The 27286-nt window shown below is 41.2% G+C and overlaps 1 long non-coding RNA gene across 1 annotated transcript in view; it reads right to left on the reverse strand.

Moving 5' to 3' along the window:
* Positions 1 to 521: 521 nt before the first annotated feature.
* Positions 522 to 27286, reverse strand: part of LOC309395679 — a 135554-nt gene continuing 108789 nt past the window's right edge. The window contains exons 4-5 of the long non-coding RNA XR_014175968.1: positions 4183 to 4271; positions 522 to 631 (exon numbers count right to left, since the gene is read on the reverse strand). This is a non-coding gene — a long non-coding RNA (uncharacterized lncRNA). The remainder of the gene's footprint in view (positions 632 to 4182; positions 4272 to 27286) is intronic.

Consider the following 27286-nt stretch of genomic DNA (forward strand, 5'->3'; position numbering starts at 1 on the left):
TGGACAATGTGATCTGGCTAATAGGGTGGAGGAAAACTTTAACTTTAACTATGTGGGTTTCTGCAGGAAATAGTTAGATCTGGTTTCCCCCCTAAGTTTTGCATTGAGATATTGGATTGTGTCAACTGTGCTTGCTTCTGCTTGGGTTCCTCAGTTGGAACATTGACACTATTATGGGGTCATTAGTTGGTATCTATCATGACATTACATAACTATAAAAGCAAATGTTTCCATTTCATAGTACAAGAAGAGTCAGAATACAAGAAGAGTCTGTATTTGATGTAAGTTGCCCAGAGTCATTTGACACGAGATGGGTGCCAAATACATTTCATAATAAATTAATAAAATAAATAAATTTACATAACAGATACACTAACACGATTGGCTAGTTTATCGTTTAATATGTTGTGCAAATTCAGGGTACAATCAGTAATGTGTGAAATCAGTGAGTATACCTTTGATGTAAATCAAGAGAAATGTATGAACGTTATCAGCATTAGGACAGGGTGCTACCTAATGATGAGTAATAATGTTCTTATGAAGATTACATTTTGGTCGTTAGTACATTATAAATTTCTAGAGAATTACTGTGTTTATTCTTCCTGAAATCTTGAATTGCCAAAAATCGTGTCTGAAAACAAAACAAAACATAACACTTAGAAGCATCATTACAATTTAGGTTTACTAACTTCTTCAGCTGAAATAAACTAGACTTCACTTTTTTATTGTTTTAATGAGCTGTGATAATATTGAGCCCTAACCCATCTGCATTTTTAATTTACTAGAGCTAAGATGTAACGATGCCTTCCAGGTATGTTAGGTTTAAAATCCCATAATAATCACCACAAATTGGTTGAATTACAAATTACCTCCATTTGACTCCTGCAATGTCTTCATATGGTTAAATATTTATCCCTCCCTTTTATTAATTGAATTTATCGGTCATCTGGATTTATGTTGTCTACAGTTGCTGTTAGCCAATCAATATGATGCAGTTTGTTTAAATGTGGACACATTTTGTTTTATTGCTTGTAAAATCAGCTATAACCTATGATTAATTTATTAGTTATTGTTGATTTTTATCTTATTTTGCATGTTTTCATTTCTCTTCCTTCCTTAAGTTGAATTCTGGTTACTGGTTACTGACGATAACAAAAGACAGATGTCTGATTTATTAAAAAAACAGCACTGCTATTGTAGGTAGCAAACAACATTTTATTAAAATGTTTCTTTTTAGGGTTGCAAAGAACAGTAATGCTGAATGCTTTATCACAGAGCATGACAGGATTTGTTAATGTGGATTATATAGAAAATCAATTACATGCCATCACATTGGTGCTAATATAATTAAATGATTGTGGTCCTAATCCTCACCAACTGGAGGAAATGATTGAAAAAGTAAAAGTAATTGGAAACCTGGGAAACAACCACAATGTTATTCTAGAATTTCATATAACATGGAGAAAAGAAAGTGAAAATACTCAGACTTCAATATTAGACTTCAGAAAAACAGACTTTGATGGACTCAGAAGAATAATAGGAATGTTCCAATAGTTTGATATCACTGGTGGGTTTCAATTTTTTTTACAATCTATTCTGTAGGTGTGGCCTGAGTGGCTCGGCGATCATGTGACCGGGTGGGAGTGACTTGGCAGTCATGTGACCGGGTAGGAATGGCCAACTTGATGTCACTCACGAGGAGATGTCATGGATTGGGTAAAATGTAGTGAAGCTCACTTAACAATGCTCTTGCTTAGCAACCAAAATTTTGGGCTCAATTGTAGTCATAAGTCAAGGACTATCTCTGCCTTCCTCTGCATGGCAGCCTTGTCCTAGTAAACTCCTTCTCCTTTCTGGCAATTTTCCTCTCTGTTAGAGGGATCAAAATAATCCATGCAATGTAAGGTTTCCTGCTACAGCAGGGGGTTGGACTAGATGACCTCTAAGTAGCCTTCTAGCCCTAGATTGCTTTGCTGTTTTTCTTTCTTTCTGCTAACAAAGAAACCTGACTGAGGCTCATTCCACATTCCTGCCAGATAGAGATAATGAGATAATGACCCTAGAGAAAGTTTGGCTCTATTCATGAGCAGGGAATCATCCAAACCCTTTTAGAAACACAAAGCCCATATTGCACAAACCCCAGAACTTCAAAAACATAAAACCATATAACATATAACCATATAACCAATTTGTTGTTCCCAGCACCTTTTCAATTTAAATTTAAAGTTATAAGCATTAAGACTTGTGGACTTCAACTCCCAGAATTCCACAGCCAGGCATGCTCAGTTCCGATTTAAAGTGACAGCATTTGTTTTTCTTCTTTCTCCCTTCCCCTCCTTCCTCCCTCTCTCTCCCCTCCCCCTCTCACTCTCTCAAACACACACACACATACACACACACACACAGAAGTTGGATTGGATATCTCTCTCCTACCCCCTTCCTTCTCTCTCTCTCTCTCACTCAAGCATACACACACATAGAGAAGTTGGATTGGATATCTCTCCCAATGGCTTGAAAGCAGCTCCTCTCCCCCACCAATTCCCCCGCTGCCTTCCCCAAACACCTCCCCCATTACAAATGCACCGTGCTGTCCAGGTGGGAAATGCCTGGAATGTAATAAAGTCCACCCACTCACCTCCTACTGGCAGGCTGGGGTAAGAGGAGAGGCAGAGAAGCCAGAGGGCAGCTGATTGGAGCCTTGCGAAAGAACGAGGCTGGAATTTCTTAACTCTGGTACGCCCATACCAGTGCGTACTTGTTGAAACCCACCTTTGCTTGATATCCTAAAGGAGAAAATGTCCAAGAAAGCTAAAAGAAGGCTTGTTTCTGGTGAAACAAGGCATCTTGTTTCATACAACAAGGAAGAATGGAAACTTAAACAATTCATACACCAAGGAAGAATGGAAAACATCTAAGTAAACTAAATTGACTTCACAATCAGCTTTAATCAGCTTAATACATTGATTTAAAAATAGAAATGTACAAGAAAAAGTGTTAAATTTATATTTACTAACAAAGATATAAAGGGAGACTAGTATAGATCTATTTAAAGCAGTTTAGAAGAAGCAGTATGCTCCGTCCAGTGACATGCAGTCAGGGGAGGCAGGGAAGGCAGAGCCTCACCGCTCTCATCATGAAAAGAAAAAAATATAAAAGGGAAAAGGCAAGTGCTGAGGTGAGATTTTAAAAAGTCTCTTAAAAAGCGCCCTCTACTAGGAGGCAGGAGAACTGCATGCCTCCCCTACCTCAGGATTTTTTAGGCTTTTAACTCTCGCTTAACCAAATCTTAAAAAGCGAGGGTTAAAAGCCTAAAAAATCCTGAGGTAGGGGAGGCATGCAGTTCTCCTGCCTCCTAGTAGAGGGCGCTCTTTTGGGTGGGGCTTTTTCACAGAAGCTTTGTGTGTGTGTGGGTTTGTTTGTTTGAGAGAGAGTTTGTTTGAGTGAGAGAGAGAAGGGGGTAGGAGAGGCAGGGAGGGCAGCCCGCCTTACCCGGCTGGAGGGGTGTTGCCTCCGTCTCCAGTCCAGCCTGCGGCACTGCAGCCCCTGCCAGCTCCTCCAGGGACTCCCAGGCTCGGCGCTGGAGAGCCGCCACGAGAGAGTCTGGCCAGGTTGCCCAGGCAGCGGCAGAGGTACCCTTTGTTTTTTGGGGCGGGGGAAGTATGGGGGGGAGATGCTTCCTCTGCTCCATCTGTGCTCCACCAGCGCTGCCCTCGCCTGACAAGCGCACCCCGGATGCCACGCAGCTCTGGTGGGCGGTGCTGTGGCCAAATCCCGGGGCGGAGGGTGGCAGGGAGGCCAGGCCGGACCCTTCACATGGTGGCTGGCCTCCCCTGAGCCGGACCGGCCTTGGTTGACCCCAACTGGAGGACTCGGGTGCCGAGGGCACGGTCTTCTCTGCAGAGCAAAAGGCGGGTGGCGGCAGGTGGACGCTCAGAGCCCCGGGAGCCCTTCCACCAAGCACGGCGCTCCCTCACAGCTCCTGTCGCTCCGTGTGTGTGTGCGTGTGTGTGTGTGTTTGAGAAAGGGGGGAGGGAGGGAGAGAGGGAGGAAGGAGGGGAAGAGGGAAGAAAAAGAAAAAGAAAGAAGGAAAACAAATGCATCGCTTTAAACCAGAACTGAGCATGCCTCGCTGTGGAATTCTGGGAGTTGAAGTCCACAAGTCTAAAATAATTGCTGCCTCACCAGCCATAAACCTCACCGCATGTCACTGGCTCCGTCCCATATTTGGGTAGACCGGGTTGCCCTGATAGACTGGTCTCAATGGAAAAAACCTGTACAAGAAAAAGAAACAGACTATATCAAATAGAAAGCACTTTACAATAAGTGCAAGTTTATTTTTTATTTTATTTAGTTTGTCAAACATGTAAAAGATAACAGGTATAAGTATAAACATAAATATGAACACAGTAAATGGGTACAAATAAATGGAGACAGTAGGACAGGGATGGTACACACGCTGGTACACTTATGCATACCCCTTACAGACCTCTTAGGAATGGGTTGAGATCAACACTAGACAGTTTTGATTAAAATTATGAGGGTTTGGGGATGTAACAACAGAGGCAGGTAATGCATTCCAGGCATTGACCTCTCTGTTGCTGAAGTAGTATTTTCTGCAATCGAGTATGGAGTGGTTTACCTTGAGTTTGTATCTATTGTTTGCTCATATATTATTGTGGTTGAAGCTGAAGTAGTCATTGACAGGTAGGACATTGTAGCAGATAATTTTGCGTCCTACACTTAGGTCAAACCATAAGCAGCAAAGTTCTAAGTTCTCCAAGCACACAATTTCAAGCCTGGTGGAATAGAGTATTCTATTGTGAGTAGAGGAATGGAATACTCTTCTCATAAAATACCTCTCGACTCTCTCAATTGTATTAATATCCGATATACAATGTGGATTCCAGGCACCTGAACTGTATTCAAGAATTGGTCTAGCATTGGTCTTTTGTATGCCCTGGTTTGCAGTACAATATTACAGGAGAAGAAGTTTCGCAAGTTAAGGTTGACAACTCTTAATGCCTTTTTGGTAATGCTGTTACGGTGAGCTCTGGCACTTAGATTGTTTGAGATGAGTACTCCAAGGTCTTTGACAGAGTGAGGGTCATCTACGAGGTCATATTCTCCCAGTTTGTGTTTGGTGTTCTGATATTTGTGTAAGACAGAGCATTTGTTGGTTGAGATTTGGAGTTGCCAATTGTTTGACCATTCTGACACATAGTCAAGGTCACTTTGTAGGGCAACAGCATTGTCGGTGGAGTTGAATAGTTTTACATCATCAGCAAAGAGGACACAGCTGCTTATAATATAATCACAAATATTGGTGATATATTATATATATATTACATAAAAGGTTGTTTATGTAAAGTATAAAAGGTTTGGGTCCTAAAATGTTGCCTTGGCGGACACCGCTGTTAACTGGTGCAGGGTTTGATGAGGCATTCCCTATTTTGACTACTTGTTGTCTATTTGACAAGAATGCAGCTACCCACTTATGCAGGGATCCGGAAATGCTGTAAGAGTTTAGTTTTAACAGTACTTTGTCATGAACCACTGAATCAAAGGCTTTGCAGAAGTCAATGCAAATTGTGACTATTGCTTTACCCTGGTCGAGTTGTGTAGTCCATATGTTTTTGCAGTGTAGGAGTTGCAGATTACAGGGCAATTTTTTTCTGAAGGCAAACTACTTGTTAGAGAGTAGGTTGTTTTTATCTAAATGGAGGGTAATGGATTGGTTTATGATTGATTCCATGACTTTGCAGGTGATGCAACCCAGTGAGATCGTTCTGTAATTTTCAACTAGACTGTGCAATTTTAGCATGAGAAATGCTAAAGTTCAGTATGAGGTTAGGCTAGCAACAATAGTAACAAAAGTTTTTAAAGGTCCGAACAGCATTGGAAGAGTTATTGAATGGCTTCTAGTCCAACCATCTGTTCGAGCAGGAGGTATTACACCATTCCAGACAAGTGGATGTTCTGTCTCTTCTTCAAACCTCCAATGATGGAGAGCACCCACAACTTCTGGAGGCAAGCCACTTCACTGATTTAATTCCTTATTGTCAGGAAATTACTCCTTAGTTATAAATTAGATCTCTCCTTAATGATCTTCCCCTCATTACTTCTTGACCTGCCCTCGGGTACTTTGGAAAATAAGTCGACCCCCTCTTCTTTATGAAAAACCTTTCAAGTATTGGAAGACTGCTATCATGTCACCCCTAATCTTTTCTTCATTTGGTTAGACAACTTAGTTTGCGCAACCATTCATTGTATGGAGTAGCCTTCAGCCTTATCATCTTTGTCAGAACTGTTGGTCTGTCAGAATTGTTGGTCTGTCAGAAGCAAAAGAAAAGTTAAACAGATTGTAAGTTTACTGCAGAAAGAGAATGGTAAAATGCTTAAGGAGGATAATAACAAGGGAAAACTTCTTAATTCCAACTTTGCATCCATTTTCTTTCAAAAGGCAAATGAACCCTCCACTGATTGACCCCATTGTGCCACTGGGGTGGGGTGGAGAGTGAACTTTGGTTCCAAGTAAGCAAAGAGCAAATGAGTTAAAATCTCTAGAATCGGCCTTTATTAAAAAACACAGTTCTCTCCTAGAGGACGAAAATATGGGAGGTAGTGAAAAAGGTAGTAATGTACAAGATATGAAGGAGGGAGGGGCTGTGGCTCCATCTGGGGACAGGGAGGAGAGAGCAATATCGAAAAGGCTCAGGTCACAAAAATAAATGTATTTGAAATATTATTGTAATTGCTGATATACTAGAAAGTGACAATAAAAGAGATGATTGAACACGTGGTTGATATAATGTAGAACGGGAGCTGCCAAAATTTTCTATGTACCCTTTTACCTCTCCCCATAAATGTTTAAAAACCAATAAAATTCTTTTTTAAAAAATCTCTAGAATCAGATGAACTACTTCCTAGGGTATTGAGCTAGCAGATGCTTGTAGAACTACTTGAGTCTTTGTAACATTTGAAAAATCCTGGAGAGTAGGCAATGTCCCAGGATTGGAAGAGACTAACATCATTCCTTTTTTTAAAAAAAGGAAATAAACAGAACCCGGAAAACAAAAGGCCTGTAAGCTTAATGGGGAAGGTAATTGGGCAGTTTATGAATCAGCATTTCTGTGGCCCTCTGATTAGGAATTAATTAATTAACATCCAACATGGATTTATAAGGAACAAGTCATGACAAAGTTACCTGATTTCATTTTATAATAGAGTTATTAGCTTGGAAGACTGGGAAAATGACGTGGGTATAGCTTATTTTGATTTCAGCAAAGCTTTTGACAAAGTCATTCACAACATCTTTTTTAACAATATGGTCACAACCATTAGGTAAACAACTCAAGGATCATATTCAAAAGGTACTATAAGTAGCATCAAATCTACCTAGATGGACATCCTGAGTTGGGTGTCAGAGAGCTTTGATCTAATTTGTGGGACTAAAAAGCCATGTGAAACAGCCTTCCTCTTTGTCGCGGTACATTTGCTGTTGCTGCCTTGAGCAGGAGCACAGTGCAATTTAACTTCCCAATGGGGGAGGTCGAGGGTCCATCCTCCTCCTGGAGTCCATGATGAAAGAGAAGCCCTGGCAGCCACGGCAGGGGAGGAGGGGTGTGTGCCAGGGCTGTTGCCGCCACTTCTTGTTCACTGCTTCCTTTCCCCACTCTGGCTCGCCTGTATCTTTAAATCGCGCCTATTTGTCACCACGCGTGCTCCCCATAAAATGACCCCATCCTCAATAGAAAGTGTGTGTGGCAGGCTCCTCTCAAGGGCCCAAGCAGGACAAAGAATTGGGAAAGGATTGGTCTGTGTGTGTGAGGGGGGAGGAAATAAAGTAAGGAGGAAGAACGGAAGCTTTTCAGGTCGCTCTTGTTAGATACCCCCCCTCTAGTTGTTGACAAGGACAATAGTAGTCTCCACTCAGGTCCTCTCTTTTCAGGTAGAACAGAGAGACACTTGATTGGCTGAAGCGCTGGACAGCCTCCCTTTAAAAAGGGAGCTGCCAGACCACTCATTCAGTGGATGCCTGTACTTGACCAAATAAAGAGCTGATGTTATCTCTAGCCTTTTGTGCCTTTCATTACCCTAACACTGGCGACGAAGGTGGGATTGGAAGGCAATTAGGCAGACAAAAGAGCGAAACTCACTAACAAAGAGCTTGGTCACAAGGCAGCGATTCCACCCGGAGCACAGGAAGGCATACCAGCCATTTGCGAACCCAGAGAGAGAGAGAGAGTCAGAATGGCCACCTATACCCAACCGCCTCCGTTCAACCCTGCCACGGACGACTGGGACACCTATATGCTGCGGTTTGAGGTTTTCCTGGAGGCGAACGATCTCGGCGGCGCCCCGGACCCCTGGAAGAAGAACCTGTTCCTGGGCTACTGCGGCCCCGCAGTTCTGGAGACCGCCAAGAACCTCTCGGAACCGATGCCGCTACCCGCCATCTCCTGGTCCGCCTTACAGCAGGCGTTGAAGACTCACTACGCCCCGAAACCGTCCAAGTACGTGCGGCGCTATCACTTCCACCTGAGGAACCAGCTGGAGGGCGAGTCAATAAACGAGTACATCGCCGCGCTCCGGAAATCCGCAAACCATTGTGAATTCTGTGATCTGGACGATGCGCTTTTGGACCAGATCATAATGGGGGTCTGAGATCGGAGCCTACAGGCAAGACTGCTGGCGAGAAGCAACCTCTCCCTCCAGATCACCCTCGATGAAGCAAGGCAGCCGAGTCCATGCAGAAGTCCGTCAAAACTCTCCAACGCCTCCACGCACCCTCCGAGGCTCTCAGGAGCACCCGCGTCCACCGCGAAACCATAGAACAAGAGAGCTCCGAGAGCGACGAGGAGATCAGCCACCGCATGTGCAGTAGCCGTGCAGCGCCGGCGCGGAAATTCAAATCGCCCAGCCTGCCCTGTGCCAGCTGTGGAGGCGATCACACAAGAGCAACCTGCCGGTTCCGGGATGCGACATGCCAGCGATGCGAGTGGAAGGGACATATCGCCAGAGTGTGCCGCAGCGAGCTCCCTGCAACCAGCAGTTGCCCCGAGAGAGCGGAGAGAGGGCCTAACCGGAGACAGCGACCCAGTCAGAGGCAGCTCCGCAGATCAGAGGCTGATGACCACGTGGCCAACCTCACCGCATCCGGCCAGAAACGCCAGGGGCACCACTCGATTCCAAGTGTCACGGTCCCTGTTCGGCACATGCGGATCAGCCGCCCAAGGAAGCTCAAAGTCACCGTTTTCCTCGAGGGCGCCCCCTGCGAGATGGAGATTGACACCGGGTCATCTCTCACGATCATCTCATGGGCAGTGCTGAAACGGACGATCCCCACGATGCGGAAGGGGGACCTCAAGAGCCCCGACGTCCATCACTGTATGCTACAAACGGATCATGAAGAAACTTCAAGCGATCGTGGTGCGAGACAACCTCCAGAGCCTTTTCGGACTGGACTGGTTTCAGGCTCTGGGGATGGTCGTGGCCGAAGTCAACGCCCTAGATGAAGCAGATCAAGCTCCCGCTGCTACCACTGGGAACGCCGTGGAAACCATTTTTAGGGAGTTCGAGGACGTTTTTGCCTCCGGCCTGGGTGAGTACAAGGGGGACCCCATATCGTTTAGCCTAGACCCAAACGTGGCCCCAATTCGGGTCAAACCCAGGAGAGTGCCTTTTGCCCTCCGGCCTAAAATTGATAAAGAAATAGACAAACTGGTGAGCCAGGGGATCCTCGAACCCGTCGATCATGCCTGGTGGGAAACACCAATAGTGACCCCGGTCAAGCCTGACGGGTCAATCAGATTGTGCACCAATTACAAATGCACAATCAACAAGGGGTTGCAACAAATTGCGTACCCTGTACCCCTAGTCCAACACTTGCTGCATTCCCTCGGCCCAGGGAAGGTCTTTGCAAAACTGGATTTGGCGCAAGCATACCAGCAGCTGCCAGTAGATGGTGCTACTGCAGAGGCCCAGACCATCGTAACGCACAGGGGGGCGTTCAAGTGCAACCTCCTGCAATTCGGCATTAGTATCGCCCCTGGGCTATTCCAAAGTATCATGGAACGCCTCTTGCATGGGATACCAGGAGTCGTCCCCTATTTCGACGACATACTGGTCTCCGCCACAAACGAAGTGCAACTTTTAAAAAGAGTTCGCGCTGTATTAGACAGAATCCGGACTAAGGGCCTCCGTCTTAAAAAGGAGAAGTGCAAAATAAACGTACCCCGGGTGGAGTTTTTAGGATACATGATCGACGGCTCCGGAATTCACCCGACAAACCAGAAAAGCAGGGCCATTAGGGAAGCTCCCACTCCCCAAAATCAGGCCGAGCTCCAGGCGTTCCTCGGACTCCTTAACTTTTATAGCGTGTTCCTCAAGCAGAAAGCGACGATTGCTGAACCGCTACACCGCCTGCTAGCGAAGAACGCGGAGTGGACGTGGGGGAAAGCCGAAGCCAAGGCGTTCGCCACCGTGAAGGGACTTTTATCAGCAGACTCTTTTCTGGTCCAGTACAGTCAAACCCTGCCGTTGGTACTGACCTGTGATGCCTCCCCGTTCGGAGTCGGCGCTGTCCTGAGCCACCGGATGCTGAACGGCACGGAAGCCCCAATCGCATTCTATTCGAGGACGCTGTCCGCCGCCAAACGGAACTACAGCCAGCTGGACCGGGAAGCCCTGGCTGCCGTGGAGGGAGTCAAGCGATTCCATGAATACCTGTATGGCAGGGATTTCGACTTGGTGATGGACCACAAGCCGCTGCTGGGACTGCTGGCTGGAGACCGCCCAACACCGGTGTCACTCTCCCCCCGCATGACCCGATGGACAATCTTCCTGGTCGCGTACTCCTACCAAGTCATCTACCGTCCAGGCACCACACTGGGGCATGCAGACGCACTGAGCCGATGCCCCCTACCGGAGCTGCTCACTGACCCAACACCCGAGGCCGTCGTACTCCTAATCGACTGCCTAGACTCGGGCCCCATCTCCTCCAGGGACGTTGCACACCACTCTGAGAAAGACCCAACCATCAAACAAATTTTGAACTGGGTGTGGAGGGGGTGGCCCAAGGGGCCACTTGGGCCAGAGCTCAACCCATTCGCTACAAAACGAGATGAACTCTCCGCCATCCGGGGTTGTTTGTTGGGGGGACTGGGTGGTCATTCTGAAACAGCTGCGAGTAGCCATACTAGAGACCCTCCACAAGGGTCACCCGGGGATAGTAAGGATGAAGGCGTTGGCACGGAGCTATGTGTGGTGGCCCAATATGGACAAGGACATTCAAGAGTGGGTGGCTACATGCACACCATGCCAAGAGTCCAGGCCGGCTTCCCCAGAGGCACCTGCGAAAGAATGGGAGCGACCCCAAGCCCCATGGTCCAGAGTCCACATAGACTTCGCAGGGCCAATGCATGGGCAAACCTTCCTCATCGTAGTGGACGCATTCTCGAAGTGGCTGAAGGTAGTCCTGATGACATCCACCACCACAGACTCTGTCATCAGGACGCTCCAGGGACTGTTCACGACCCACGTATTCCCTGATGTGCTGGTGTCAGATATTGGCTCACAGTTCATGGCCAAATCCTTCGAAGAGTTCCTAGCAGCACAGGGAATCCGGCATGCCCTCGTCGCCCCATTCCACCCAGCATCCAATGGCCAGGCAGAATGGATGGTAAGGTCTCCAAGGAGGCCCTAAGCAGAATGGGCCCGGGTGACTGGAGAACCTGGATAGACCACTACCTCCTGGTCCAACACATCACGCTGAGCGCCACCACCGGCAGAAGCCCAGCGGAGCTACTCATGGGGCGCCGACTCAGGTCCCACTTAGACCGGCTGTACCCCAACTACTCCTCCGATACACCGCCCGACTCGACGGGAAAGATCCGGGCATTTACCATTGGCGACCCGGTCTATGCCCACAATTACACAGGGGGAATCGTGTGGATGCCCGCGACCATCATCGGAGTATCGGGCCCAAGATCTTACTCCGTCAGGCTCGAGGACGGACGACACTGGAGGCGGCACATCGACCAACTCCAGGGATGAGTAGGAAACTCCCCGCTCCGGCAAACGCCACCAACACCAGCGCAGATCGAGCCGCAACCCCCACAAACCACGGCGGAAGGACCCCGGGACTTAGCTGACTCCGACGGGGCACGGGCGAGTCCTCCAGCAATGATGCCAGCCAAGGCCTCCGAAAGGTTCCAGGAGTCTCTGTCTGACGAGTCCGGAGAAGCAACGGGTCCGACCGCCCAGCATGAGGACACCAACCATCTGAACTGCGCAGGTCCAGCAGGTCGACCCAGAGGCCCGCCTACCTGCGCAACTACATCACTCATTAGGATGTTCCATCCTAGAGGGGAGGGGTGTTAGATACTCCCCCCTCTAGTTGTTGACAAGGACAATAGTAGTCTCCACTCAGGTCCTCTCTTTTCAGGTAGAACAGAGAGACACCTGATTGGCTGAAGTGCTGGACAGCCTCCCTTTAAAAAGGGAGCTGCCAGACCACTCATTCAGTGGATGCCTGTACTTGACCAAATAAAGAGCTAATGTTATCTCTAGCCTTTTGTCCCTTTCATTACCCTATCTAACAGCTCTTGCCTCCCGGATGTCATCCAGAAGGTGAGAGCAAGCCGAGACTCTGCAGGGGAGAAAGAGAGGGAGGTGGGAGGGAAAGAGAGAGAGAAACAGAGGAATAGAGAAAGAGAGGGCAGGAGGGAAAGAGAGAGAAGAGGGGAAGAAAGTGAAAGGGGGGAAGAAAAAGAGAGGGGGCTGAAAGAGAAAGGGAGGGAGGGTGGGAAAGTGAGAGAAAGAGAGGAAGGGAGGAAGAGAAACAGAGGGGGAGGAGGAAGAGAAAAAGGAGAAAGAGAGAGAAAAGATATTACAAAAGTTTTTCTTTTTATTGTTGCTAAACGTAATATTTCAAAAGCAGAAAAAATGGGGGCATAAAGTGCTTTTATCACATTTTTCTTAGAACAATTAGCTGAACTCTGCCTAGTTTATCATTATTTTAGGTACTAAAACTTCATTATTCAGGTTAATTGCTGTGTTGGCACTTTGAGATAAATAAGTGGGTTTTGTGTTGCAGTTTGGAAACTCAGTGCTGAGAAGGTTCGCCACCACTGATCTAGAAGAACACAGAGTCCCAATCACAAGAGGCAATTATCCCTCTTTTATCGCTTGGTTAAACTTCACTTGGAGCATTATGTTCAGTTCTATACTAGTTTTAAAACGACCCAGAAAAAGGCTGTCAAGATGGTACAAGGACTGATAAGCAAGTCCTATAGCTAAAAGTCCCAAATATATCTATCTTGCAGAAGAGAAGGTTAAGAGGACATAATAGATTTCTTCAAATATCTGAAAAGCATATTGTAGAAGATTGAGACTTATTCTCATTTGGTCCAGAGGATACAATTTGAACTAATGGGATGAAAGTTCAAAATATTAATACAGATTAGACATTGTTTTGGCATAACAGATATCAATCTGTGAAATAGGTTATGAGATGGAGTGATTTATTCTTGTTTGCTAAATGTTTTCTAACAAAGGCAAGAGAGTTATTATTGGGGATGGTATAGTGAATCATACAGTGTGTAGGGAACTGCACTTGCTGATCTCTTCCAACTTTATGATTCTTACGACTCTTAGCTGCCACATAGCTTAGCTTTTCATGATGATCTGCCCCTAACCTGCTCTTTCAGGCTTTCGAATAATGGAACCGTGACTACTGAACTGAATCCATATACTTTTATACTGGTTGTCCTCTTCCTATATTTGCTTCCACTTTCCCCAGCATTAGAGTTTTCTATAGAGAGCTAGATCTTCATATAAAGTGTCCAAAGTAGAAAATTTAAGTGATGTAATGTGTAGCTCAAATGGATTAATTTGTACAATGATCCATTTTTTCCCTTGGTTTCCATAATATTGTCAGGAATTTCCCCCAGCACAAAGTTCAAAAGCATCAGGACACTTGATTGCAGTGTATTTCTTGACTGCTTGTTTCTTTTCTATTAAGGTTGATCCTAAAAGCTATCCACTATTTTAGTATCTACATTCTCAGTTGTAAGGCAGGTTGTTGTAGTGATTGCCATTAGTTTGGCCTTTTTGTGTTTAATATGGTTCCATTTTTATAATTGTAGTCTTTGACTTTTACTACTAGAGCTTACAGATCTTTTGCATTTCTAGTTATCAGAGTAGTATCATCAGCACAACACAGATTAGTGATCTTTCTTTCTCCAATTTTTGAACTATTGTTATTAGAGTCAAGAATTGTTTTCAATTTGCATTGCAATGGAAACTTTCTTAATTTCTATGTGAACCTAAAACAATTTATATATTAGGGAATAATATGTACAAAATTTTACTCAGCTTTCATGAAGATTGCTTAAAATGTACAAACCGAGGAGAAAATTGGACTGAATAAATTTAATATTGGAAAAGTGAGAGGCAGAATGAAATCAGATTGGCAAATTCATCCATCCCTAATTGCTCCCAGAATGAATACTCTTGCCTTCTTCCACACAGCCTAAAAACCATGAAGAGTTTGGGGCAATTCATACAGAAACTGTTTAAAAGGTTAAAATGTCTTCCTCTCCTTCTTCCTAGTAGTAGTAAAAATGGACACATTATAGAAAGAAAGACACATTTTACATTAGAGAACAAGAAAAGATTCTACTTTTACAACACATCTGTAAAAAAAAAACCTACAAGCCATTAGGCTGTCAATATAGTACATAATTTATTCTTTATAGTTGAAATACAAAGAAGGAAAGACTTCTTTGTATTTCAGATTATGGAGAAAAATATAGCAGAGGCTAAACATTTTTCAGGAAAAACATCCCATTTTTAATAAAGACAGAATTCCTAATCCTGCAAGAAAAGTGGGAAATAATATTATTTCATTTATATTAAAGATGCAATCCCCCCCACAAGTTTTTTTTCACTGCAGCTTACAAAACAAAGTATGAAACAGGTTAAAATGATGTGATTCTCAAGTTTCATGCTATTATCTTGCTTAGATAGATTCTTATGCCACCCCTTTACTAAATGTTTGAATGGATCATATCTTCATAGGGTAAAATTTAGAAGTTAAAGTTAATTCATTTCAATTTGGATTAATAAATGAATTAATAAATGAAGACTTTTACTTGGCCAATTGTTTTTTCCAAGAGGAATGTCCATGAAATCCAATATGGATTACAGCATCTATCCCATCCTTGAAATTTAAGACCTGAAAAGCTGCCAGATCTAACTTGGAAAGCTGTACAAGAAGATTGGGGGATTCTTTTACTGTAGCAGACTTTGTTTAGTGATACATTTTTTCCCAGTGATAATAATGCTCTTATAATTATCCTTTTTGTTGTTCTGCTCTCATTGTTGGCCTTCAGATTTCTGTTAAGAAAATGCCAAAAGGCTTCACTTAGTATCCTGTTACATTGACAGTAGTAAATGGCTGGACATTCCCTAATAGCAAGCTGTGCTGCATAATAAAATTTTGTCTGATGAAGTTAAAGTGAGAGAGAACAAATGTGTAAGTAAACAACAAGAAACAATGAACATTTAATGAACATTTCTTCTTTTTTTTGTTAAATTATAAAAGAAGGCCAGATTAGGCATTAAGGAATAAACATGTGTTTAGTAATGATTAGCTTGTAATTAACAGCAAAAAGAGCAAATGGGAAATGTTGAGACATAGTTTTCATCAGTTTGAAATCAAAATTAGAAATAAGGAATAGTGACATAGAAAGAAAAGTGCTTGTATTTCTTTGTAAAAATTAAGCGAATTCCTTATTTCCTGCTTAATATATGCAATACATAATTGCATATACATTGGATATGATATCAAGACAGCTTCATACTCTGGAAGGTGTGCTTTCTTAGAAGCTTCAAAAGACAAATCAAATCCCATTTCCAGAAGTCCATGTAAAGAATAGCTTGATTACAAATTCTAAGGGATAGCCCCCCCAAAGTACCCCATTGGATATACAATTTCAAAATATGTTCCTATTCTAAACTGGCATACTGAGTGAAAGAATGTAAAACTAAAAGTTGATAGGTATAGTATTAAAGAGAGGGGGAAAATCTGATTTAATATTTGTGGGTAATGCCCATCTGAAAACATTCTAGCCTGTCATTAGAATACTGGGGAATAATTTATTTCACAGACCTAACGTTCAAATCCATGTTACCGGGGTGTTAGGAAAATGTCCTAGATTACTGAAATTAAACAAAGACAGATATTTGTTTGGAATCCCTTGTATATGCAGCCAATAAATATATGTTGTCACTATGGTTGCAAAAACAAATACCCGTGATTGGAATGTGGTTAACAAGCATAAAAGCATAACAAGCATTAAGTTACATGGAAAGACTTACTGTCTGTATTATCTTAAACAACTGAGTTCTTGGATAAAGGACGGAGTAAATAGAATGAATTGATTAAAAACAAATCACTGATACAGAATTTTAACAATTGGCTAAATTGTCAAAGCACTGGAGCCAATATCTACAACTGGATTGCTTCAGTCCCACCAAAAGCCTTAAGAAGCAAATTCCCTTCCCATCAATGAAGCCAAGTCATAAGCTAAATTCTTAGAGTATATTGATGGATTAAAGCCTAAATAAAGATTTGTTTATTTGGCAGTTATATGACTCTATCTTAATTGATTAATATATTAAAATATTTTTAATCTTTAGATATTTAAGCATACATGTGGTATCCTGTTTACCGCACAAGATTTCTTTTTTGAATGTGTCTTGTTCAGAATAATTATTTTTATGATACCATATTTTGAATTTAAAAAAACAACACTGCAGCACGTAAATAATTATGCATTGTGAAACCAATTGGATACAATTCTGAAAGCCTTTAAAATGATGCATTTTTAGTATCTTTTATTTGTTCAGTTAATTCAACTATCATTTCATGCTTAGGTATCATAGTGCTTGTTAAACCATGGACATATAGAATATTTTCTTTTGAATAGCCTATTTTCTTTTAGTTAGTTTATAACATTTTGCTAACTGATTTAAAGAATAAGCCAAATAATTCCTTAAGAATCATTAGATGTGAAAAACTCCATTGCTAGTATTCCCATTGCAATGCTTATAGAATAAGAATAAGACTTCTACCACTAATGGTGGCCTAGGGAAGTGTTTATTTATTTCTCCTATGGAATGCCAAGTTCTAGGATACTTTATGCCATGGCAGCTTTCTCCATGTGGTTTGTTCTAGGTGCATGAACTTGCCAATGTTCTTAACAATGGGAGACTAGTGAATTCTGAGAGTTAAAGTTTCACCTATCTAAATATATTACAGTTTGGGAAGTTAGATTATGAAAAAAATAGTTTACATGTAAAGGTAATCAGTTTGATTACCTTTATGATTCTGTGAGGAAGAGGGGTGTTGATGAGAGAAATGACAGGTATATCTCTATATTAATTTAAATAGATTAGATTGTTTGTAAAGGTGATGTTAAATGAAAAAGTCAAGGTAGTCTTCGCCTAATGATCCTAATTAGGACCAGCAACTCTGGCACAAAGCAAGCAGTTGCTTAAGTGAGAAATCATCTGACTACAGTTGTGCTTCCTATCTGGAAAGAGTCAAGACACATTGTTTCACATTTGGGGGGTTTGTTTGCTTCCCAATCACTCCCCCATCATTTGGAGTACTCCAGTGTTTGCTTACTGTTTCACACACATTGAAAGCAATGTGATCATGCCACATCCTAGGGAAGACAAAAGAAAGACTGTCTATAGAAATTAATCTTTTTTTTCCCTCCACATCCCAAAAGCAGAACAGATAGACTGGTAAGGAAGGGATTTCAAGAGAATAATTTGTATGTGGAATATACCCTTGGCTCCCAGACCAGGCTACCAGCATGATCACATTGCTTTTGATGTGTAGAGAAGCCAACGACTTGTTTTCTTGCAATCCCTTCCTTTCCAAACAATCTGCTCTGCAAGGTGGGGAAGGGGAGAGGAAAAGAGAAGAAAAAAACAGATCAGATGCCATGAAGAATGTAAATGGGCCATAAAGTTATTTTCCCAGTAATTATTTAGCTGACTATCATAACTTTCAACAGTTGCCTAAAGAATAGTCAGTAAGCAAAGACTATCTGTATTCAGGAATATAAACTTCTTTTAAAGCGCTCCATGGCATAGGACCTAGTTATCTGCAGGATCGCATCCTACCACACACGTCCCTGCGACCTATCCGCTCACACAGGGAGGGGCTCCTCCTGGTGCCGTCTGCTAGGCAATGCCAACGGGCGACACCTAGGAGTAGATCCTTCTCTGTGATGGGCCCAACCCTCTGGAATGACCTCCCCCCAGACATTCGAACTACCACCGACCTCCGTTCCTTCCGGCAAAAGTTAAAGACTCACCTATTTCAATCAGCTGGCCTGGCACTTTCTTAGTTTTACCTCCCGGGGATTTACTTTATTTTAATTGGGTTTGGGGTTTTAATTGTGATGTTTTTAGGATTAGAATATATTTATTTCTTAGTACAGCCTATCTCCCCCTCCAAATGTATCTTAAATGTATTTTATTATTATGACTGATTTTATTTTTATTGACTGTACACCGCCCCGAGTCCCTTTCTGGGAGAGGGGCGGTCTAAAAATCTAAGAAATAAATAAATAAATAAATAAATAAATAAATAAATAAATAAATAAATTTTAAAAAAACTGACAGGAATCACTGCACTAGGAATCACTTTGGCTTAGTATGCCACATAAGCACACCTGACTGGTTTGTAAGCCGTGATTTATAGATTTACATTTTGTATGAACTACTCAAGTGTACTCTATTTAATAAACAATTATTGATCAAATCTTGTGGATTTGATTCTTCTGAATCAAATTCTAACATTTCTGAAACATTGTGCTAAAAAGCCTTGGTGAAATGCGAGGCAAAACCTCTGTAAAAACATGGTGTCTTTTTCAGCATAGATTCTTGATATTCAGAGAACCCAATTAAAAGTATATTAAATATAAACAGAGAGTTTTTCCTAAGCATTATAGTATATGCCTGAAAGTTCCCAGCATGTCCTAATGAATATACATATAGATTAAGAGCAACCTGCTACAATAGGGCTTGACAGACTGTTATTATATCCTATCTTAATATAGTTCTAGTCTTACTGTTGAGTTGATTTTCTAGTCTGGTCTATCTAGTGTGTTATTTCTCACATAAAAAATAATTGTCTCAGACTCAGGGCCAACTAATGGATTAGAAGCGTAAGGAAATAGGCTCAGGTTAAACATCAGGAAGATTTTTGGGACTGTATGAGTTGTCAGACAGTGGAGCAGACTGCCATATGAACAGAGTTGGCATGCTCTGGGTCACATCACTGAAACCCAATTCTTAAAGTTGCCAAGATTGAAAAACAGTCCTTTAAACTTTGTCCACTTCAGTTTAACCAAGAAGTCAATTCTGTTAATTATCAGGGATATCTTGAAATGTAGAGACCAAGCAAAAGTTATAAAAAATATTTTATTGTTTTCATGGGTAAGTTTTCTAATATAAAATGCCATTTTATTTAACAATATTTACACAGACATTTTCAACTGCTGCAAAACATAAAGAAGATCAGGATTTAGAAGATAAATTTAGAAGAGAAGGGGGAGTGGCGACATTCCAGAAGAGGGTCTTCCCATTCTAACGGTCGTGGGGAGGGGTAGGTGTGAGGGTAGGTTGAGATCTCTTAACTGGTTGCGAGACCGGGGTCGTTGGATACGGCCGGTCATTTGTCCCAACCCCCGCAATCTAGGTGGTCAGGATCTACAGGGCCGGGGCTTGAGACTGATGCTATGCAACGCCAGGTCCGTTGCCAACAAAGCCCCCCTCATTAATGATTTGATCTCGGAGGGGGAGCCGGACCTGGCAGGGATAACGGAGACCTGGCTGGGCCACGAGGGAGGTCTCCCCCTCGTTGAAATGTGCCCGCCAGGCTACCATGCATTCCATCAGCCGCGGGCCCAGGGTAGGGGTGGTGGGGTAGCGGTTATCGTAAGGGAGGGTCTCGAGCCAAGAGAGTCCACTGTGCCACAGATAACCGGTTGTGAGTCCCTATGTGTGAAGTAGGGGAAAAAAACATCTTGAGAAGAACTAGACATAGTAGAACACTACGTATACCTTGGTCAATGAATCTCAATGGAAGATGATACAATAAAGGAAATTGAACAATGTGTTAAATGTGGTTGGCAGGCTTTTTGGCAAGCTAAGTATAATTTTGAAGAACAACCTCCCTCTATGCCTGCAGAAAAAAGTTTTTGATCAGTGTGTGCTACCTGTTCCAACATGCCAGTGAAACATGGGCACTGATCTCACAATCAACACAAAAGCTACAAAAGCAAAGAGCCATGGAAAGATGCATACTTGGCTTTACAAGACAAGATGGAAAGATCTGCACATGGATTAGAGAATAAACAAAAGTATACGATATCATCAAGAGAGTAAAATAATTGAAAGGCAAATGGGCTGGTCACACAACAAGAAAATTGATTGCAGGTGAACCAAAGCAGTCATAGAATAGAGCCCACTTGATTAAAAAATGCCATCTGCGAAAGAGATCTAAAATAAGATGGATCAACAACATCAGCAAATATTGCAGGCCCAATGACCAAAAGTTCAGGACCTTGTTGTTTGGAAACATACACATATACAAACATGAAGAGGAATTTATGAAACACCTGACAGACAGAATAATTTGGATCCATTTTCAGTTGGAGTCAAGCATGGAGTATATGCATATTCCTGGGGAGCAGCCTTGCTTAATTATTTTATCATTTTGCATCTGATGAAGTGGACAGTGCAACTACTGGTTAATTAGTTCCTTGTTCTTCCTAGCTAATGAGACCCTCCATGTCAGTGACCTCCAGGTGGATTCAAGCAATCCTAGGGGGCATTCTGGGGTCTTTTAAGGAGGTTCTGGTCCATTCCCTCCTTAAAAATACCATTATTAGATCCCACCAGCCTGATAACTTTCATTCAGTTTCCTGCCTTCCTTTTTTAGGGAAGATGGTGGAAAATTTGTTTGTGTGGTGGTAGCTTCAGAGAGTCATGGAGTAAATAGATTATCTGGATTATCTGGACCTTTTCCTGATTGCACTTGATGATCTCTAGCAAGAGCAGGATGAGGATAGTGCATCTATATTTCATCTTCTTAAGTTCTGAGTAGATGTCAGCCTCTGTTTTGGTTACTTGCTTACGGCTGCTTTGCTACGCTTGCTTACAATCAGCTGCCATAGGAACGGGGGCAGGCATGGTATTGGGGAAGGGAATAATATTGTACTGGAGGAGTCTTGTTCTCATCACCTTCTGCGCATGCTGGTGGCTGATGTTTGATCTTGGTCAAGGACAACCGTCTCACATACCAACTTGATGAGGCTGTTTGAAGATGCACCCCACATGACACCTTAGGGAATTGCAGATTTGACACTAGGTTGGGGAATTAGGGGGAGGGTGCTGGATAAACATTTGATATGTATATGTTCCTGCCTTTCTGGCTCAGATCTTGCTTTCCTTTTAGCTGCTTTCATTTCATACCTAGTAAAGGTACTTTATCTCTATTAACATGGAGTTGAGGTTTTTCTTTCCTGGATATTGAAGAAGGCATGCCTGACAGTAGCCTTCAGTACCACTGACCATAGTATCCTTTTCAGCTGGCTGCAGGATTTGGGCTGGGCAGTGCAATCTTGCACTATTTGCCTACCTTTTCTAAGGCTGGTCCCAATAAGTGTTAATAGGGAGTGAGAAGTTCATTTCACAGCCACTCTTTTGATCTGTATGTGGAAGATCTGTATGTGGAAACCAGGGTTGAGCTAAATCTTAGCAAGACCAAGTGGTTATAGATGTGTTGGGCTTCAGGATTCGGAACTTTAGTTTTAGATGGGGTTGCATTGCCCAGAGAGTCTGTGTGCGCAGCTTGGTGTCTTCTTAGATTCACAACTTCTTCTCAAAGAGCAGGTGGCAGTCATGATTAGGAAATATTTGCAGAAGTTTGTGTTGCATGTCAGTTGTACCCTTTCCTTAAATGTGAGTCTTGTACTCTGTCATCCATTCCCTAGTCATCTCGAATTAGAATTACTGCACTGTGCTCTACATGGAACTATTCTGGAAGAATATTTGAAAACTACAGCTGGCACAGAAGGCAGTTGCACAGACAGTCCTAGGGCCTCATAGGGTATCCCATGTAACACCTCTCTTGTGCAAGCTGCATTGGCTGCTGGTCTGCTACTGGGTCCAATTGAAGGTGCTGGTTATTACATTTAAAGCCCTTTATGGCATGGGTCTAGGTTACACGAGGAACCATCTTACTGCAATGGAATTGGCTCTGCCCCGCTCATTCCAGCAGAAGAAGCATGCCACATATCCCATCGGACCAGGAATTCCAGCTGGTATGTCCCAGGAGAAGGGCCTTTGTCACATAGAAGGGTGAGATCTGCTGAACATCAATGGGACCTCAAAGGGGGCATTCCATGTTGGAGGTGGTTATTGTACATGGAAGAAGATCCCATCTCCAGCCTATGGTATTCTAGTTTTTTTAACTTATTTAATCTCTCTTAATTTAGTATTTAATGTTTTTATATTTTGTACCTTTATTTTTATGATCTTTGTAAGCCTTTCAGACTCATTTGACAGTGAGAGTGCAAAATAATATAATAAAGTATTTGTTCCTATCGTTAGAACCACTCTGAACTTTAAAATTGTTAGATTTGTACATAAAGCAATACATTATTTTTGGTTTATTAAAAATGCCTTCATAACACAAGTTATATTAAATATAAGTGTTTCATTATAATTTTACATGATGAAAAATTCATGTATAATATGGCTGTGGAAAATTTTAAAACTAGGGATAAAATATGCACTTGACTGTTTCTTGTCAAAAATAATCCATTTTAGAAAATGCTTTCAATCTTTCCGACTCCGTTTAAGAATATGCAAAGTAAATAACCAAACAAACAAACAGCGTATTCACTTATAGACTAGTCTTTACAACCAACTTATATCCCCAAGTGTCCAATTAAAGTTTCCTGTGAAAGTTCTTTTTTGAGAATACAAGGAATTTATGGAAGAATTCCAGACTGGTTATCAAACTATTCAGCACTTATGAGATGCTTCACATATATCATTAGAGACTCCTCCACAGCTTGGTTTGAGTGATAACACTCAAGCAGATATCACACTGTAGGCTTTAATTCTTTTTTCCCCTTTTCCAAGGCACTAACAAAATGTACGTTTATTCCTTTTAACAGCTTCACTTAAAACTCGGAGGGGTATTCCATGAAGTTTAAAATGTGGGAGTGAGAGAAAGAACTGTGAAAATGAGGGGGCAGCTAGGGGATGATTAGCTAAAGTCTGACACAATGAAGGCATGATAGGAGAGGATGACAAGCCAAGTTTTAGAATATGAATAGTTGTGTTTCTGAAGTTATTATTGGAACTCAGTCTGGAAAGTAGCCATTTGGTGGCTACCAAATGTGTATATAATAGCTACCTAATTACTATTAGATTAAAACTGTATCCCTAAATGTGATGATATTTCAGAAAAATCAAAAAATACTGTTAGAATTTTTATATTTGATCAAATCAATTTTTCAGAAGTTTAGGGATACATGGGTAACTATGAAAATGGGGCAATCTTCATAATAACAAGAGACAATTACCTTATTCTGAGCTGGACCATACATCCGTTTAATCTGATTTAACTGTCAATAGTTCAGTGAAATCTTCAATGCCAGTTAAAGGGGTGGGTGGGAATGGAATGGAATGGATGTCACTCATTTACTTGTTGTATTTAGTAATTAAGGTTCTTAAATACTAAATGTTACACACCTATTGTATGTATTTGTATTTATGTGCTTAAATATGTGCACACACACCAATGGATATGTAACTGAAAAAGAGAACGGTCATGTACTATTCCCACATTTTTTCTTTCTTTCAGTTAAATAGATATTGGTGTGTGTGCACAAACACACAGAGAAAATAAATACAAAGACACACAAACACACATAAATACTAAACATTATGAAAAGCAAAAAAGCAGTGTGAGCAGTAGTTTCCTGGTGGTGAAGTTTCTTTGTGGCAGGAAATGTCAGAATTCATCCTTTCTTCCTTGTTCCTCCCTCCCTCCTTTCTTTCTTTCTTTCTTTCTTTCTTTCTTTCTTTCTTTCTTTTTTTGTTTCAGGAGTATGTAAGAGGCAATGCATCAGTCAGGGATGGTTCAAAAAATGTTTCCCTATGATGCACTGTTTTGCCAAGTTAAAGGTAATGAAAATGAGAGTTTTAGTGATAGACAGGCAGACAGATATAGTAGGAAAGATAAAAGCTGCATTTCATTGGATACTACCGTACAATTGTGTAATTTATTTTCTGGGTAATGTTTGAAGCATAGATTTCATCATTAAATGATTGGGACATTTTGTTTCTGCAAAAATATTAAGCAGTTATGACAGTCATGGAAATCAGCCAAGTCTAGGTTTAAAAACTGGTTTTTAGAAAACAATTTTAGCAACTCTATAATAGACTGCTATTCTTAAATAATTATGATGGAATATCTTAAAGTCTAAAATGAAGTTATGTATCAGCCCTTCAAGATAGACCATGTCAGCAAACAGCAACCACAAGAAAATTAGAACTCTATTTTATTAATATTGGTTGTAACAACAGCATCTTGAAAATGTTTTCCTTCCATCTTTCTGGTAACAAACAGTCAGGTGGGGAAATCTTTAGTTTCTTTTTCACACATTCTTGTTTTCCCAGGATAAGCTCATATTTTGCTGCATATTTCCTCCAAGGTCATTTCTGTGCTCCTCTATACTCAGAACAAACAACCCTCTCCCATATATATGTAGACTGAGAAATTCAACTTGTGAGCATGCATTTTGGGAAGGATTTAATTCTGCAGACTGGTGAGACAACTCTACAACAGCCACTATGAAATGATTTACTACCTAGAATACAACTTCAGTTACTCTTGAATTAGTGTTTGTATTATATAAACATATCAAAATAGTGTTGCAACAGGAAAGGTACTTTATTTTAAAGGAATCAGAATCACAAAGAGTAAAATCTCTAAAATGCTGACTTTAAAATAAGTTATACTGAATGGATTTTTGGAATTTTTTTCTGTCACTTTTTAAAATGAAGATATATTGCTTTTCTTAACAATAACCTGGTGTTGATCTTTTGACTAACTGATTCCTAGCCTTAAGGTTTATCTGGATAGAGCCTGTAAGAATTTTTTAGGGTAATGAATTAAAAACATAGGTTAGTTATCATACTCTGTCAACCTTAACTTATTATTTTCCTCAGGTAAACAGGACCACTATGTCATATACTTTGAAATAATGTTTTAAACTTGTTTCTCAGTCACTATAAAATTGGTAGCAAGCTTATAGAACAAATGGAGTTATTAAATTTTGGGAATAGATTCTTAAGTGAGTATGCCCATTCACATGAAAATGTCCTCAGTGGCCGTGACTACTAACAAAGCTGCATTTTTTTTGCAATTGAAACAGCAAGTTTTATCCCTGTCGAACTTTCCCAGATAATTTCACACTACCTTGATTTACCTTTGTATACCCAACACTCATACAGGGTGGAACCCAGCAAAGCAAAATACTGAACTGACAGCATCCATCATTTTTATTTTCTAAGTTTACCTGTAACGCCTGTAAGTTCTCAGGAACATACGTGTAAATAAAGAAACAGTAGATTAAGACTTCATTTTGCAGGAGTCATGTTTCCTATATAATATTTTAAAATTATTATTTTTTAATTAATTTCTTTGGTATAGAGAACCTTTTAAAAAGTTCAAGACCATTGTCAGAGGAGTCAGTGGAAATGTCCACTGGTACATACTGTAGATGTCTAACATCCCAATATTGTTATAAAACAAGTGTTTAGAATCTTGGTTTCACATTCAGCCATTTATTTTGTCTATGACCTCAATGAGATTATTTGAATATTTGTTAATTTTGTTTTTTTAAAAAGGAGAGCATTTAAGTGAATAAAAGCATTTAAGATCTCTCTAAGTGCTACACAGTCCCGAGAGAAAGAATGTTTCCAGTAATTTACTGAATCTACTTGAAAAGTTAATTGCAAAAGAAGAGATGTTATATAGAGAATTCGTTGTCTCATTTTGTTCAGCCAAATATTTGTGAACTAGAGTACAACATTTTTGGACACTAGTCATCTATAATTAACCACAGAATAGTTCAAAAAGTTGTATGAAGTAAACTCTGAAGACATCCTTGTGTGCTCTGTGCTCCCATTTGTTATTTAGGAAAGGACACTGTTTCAACAATGAATATTTATGAGAGTACATAATAGTGCAAAATGCTATCTTTTACACAAACTTTTCCAGCTTTCAAAGAAAGTTCCATCTCTTTTTTATACTTTTGGAAACTAAGTAGAGAAAATATTATTTTGTCTTTAAAACAAAAAAAATATGCAGCTTTCTCAAGGGAATGTTCTTCATGATATATAACTGTTTTGATACATATTTTAAAGAGTTGTGATCTTTGGCCAGTTTCATAAAATCCATTTGCAGATTAAACATGTAATGATAAGAATCACGTGATGAGAATTTTGCAGCTGACTTTAATCACTGTGTTTTATCATCCAACTTGTGTTAATGCATTGACAAAGACTGAGGGAAAGAGGGAAGGGAACATGCACTCTTTGCATCCCATGTAAAGTTGTCAGCTAGTAAAGTTGTCAGCTAGTAATTAGGTCTGCATTGCCATGCTTAGCATTGCCAAGTTCTCCTTTCATGAATTTGAAAAAAAAATTGTACCCGTCCTACATTTATAACTCGAAAAACAAGAAAACAACCCTATGAGGAAGCTTTGGTTTTCTTTGCCATACATTTAAAATAGTACTTAAATGTCTTTATAGAGCCAGTCATTTATATAAAGAGTTCCCTAACCCAGGCTATGTTACAGATAAAAAGAATCCGCAAAGGCAAATAATTTCTCTCCATCATAGAGGCACAGCAGGCAGAGCTGTCCCCCTACACAGAGATAAAGTAACCTATTTAGTTCAGTGTTCCTTCTAAATTAGGAAAGTACATACTGGTAGAATTCATTATTTCTCTTCCTCTCCCTCTCCCTCCCTCCCTCCCTTCCTTTTTTCTATCTTCCTTCCTTCCTTCCTTCCTTTCGGAAGTCTAAAAGAAAGACTTCACTTTAAATTGCAATAGCAATACTCGATTTTCAAATGTGAGGAAGAACATGAATATATCTTATTAAAAGACTTAACT

Source organism: Natrix helvetica, assembly GCF_964273705.1.
Source record: "Natrix helvetica genome assembly, chromosome: 7".
Lineage (NCBI taxonomy): Eukaryota > Metazoa > Chordata > Lepidosauria > Squamata > Natricidae > Natrix > Natrix helvetica.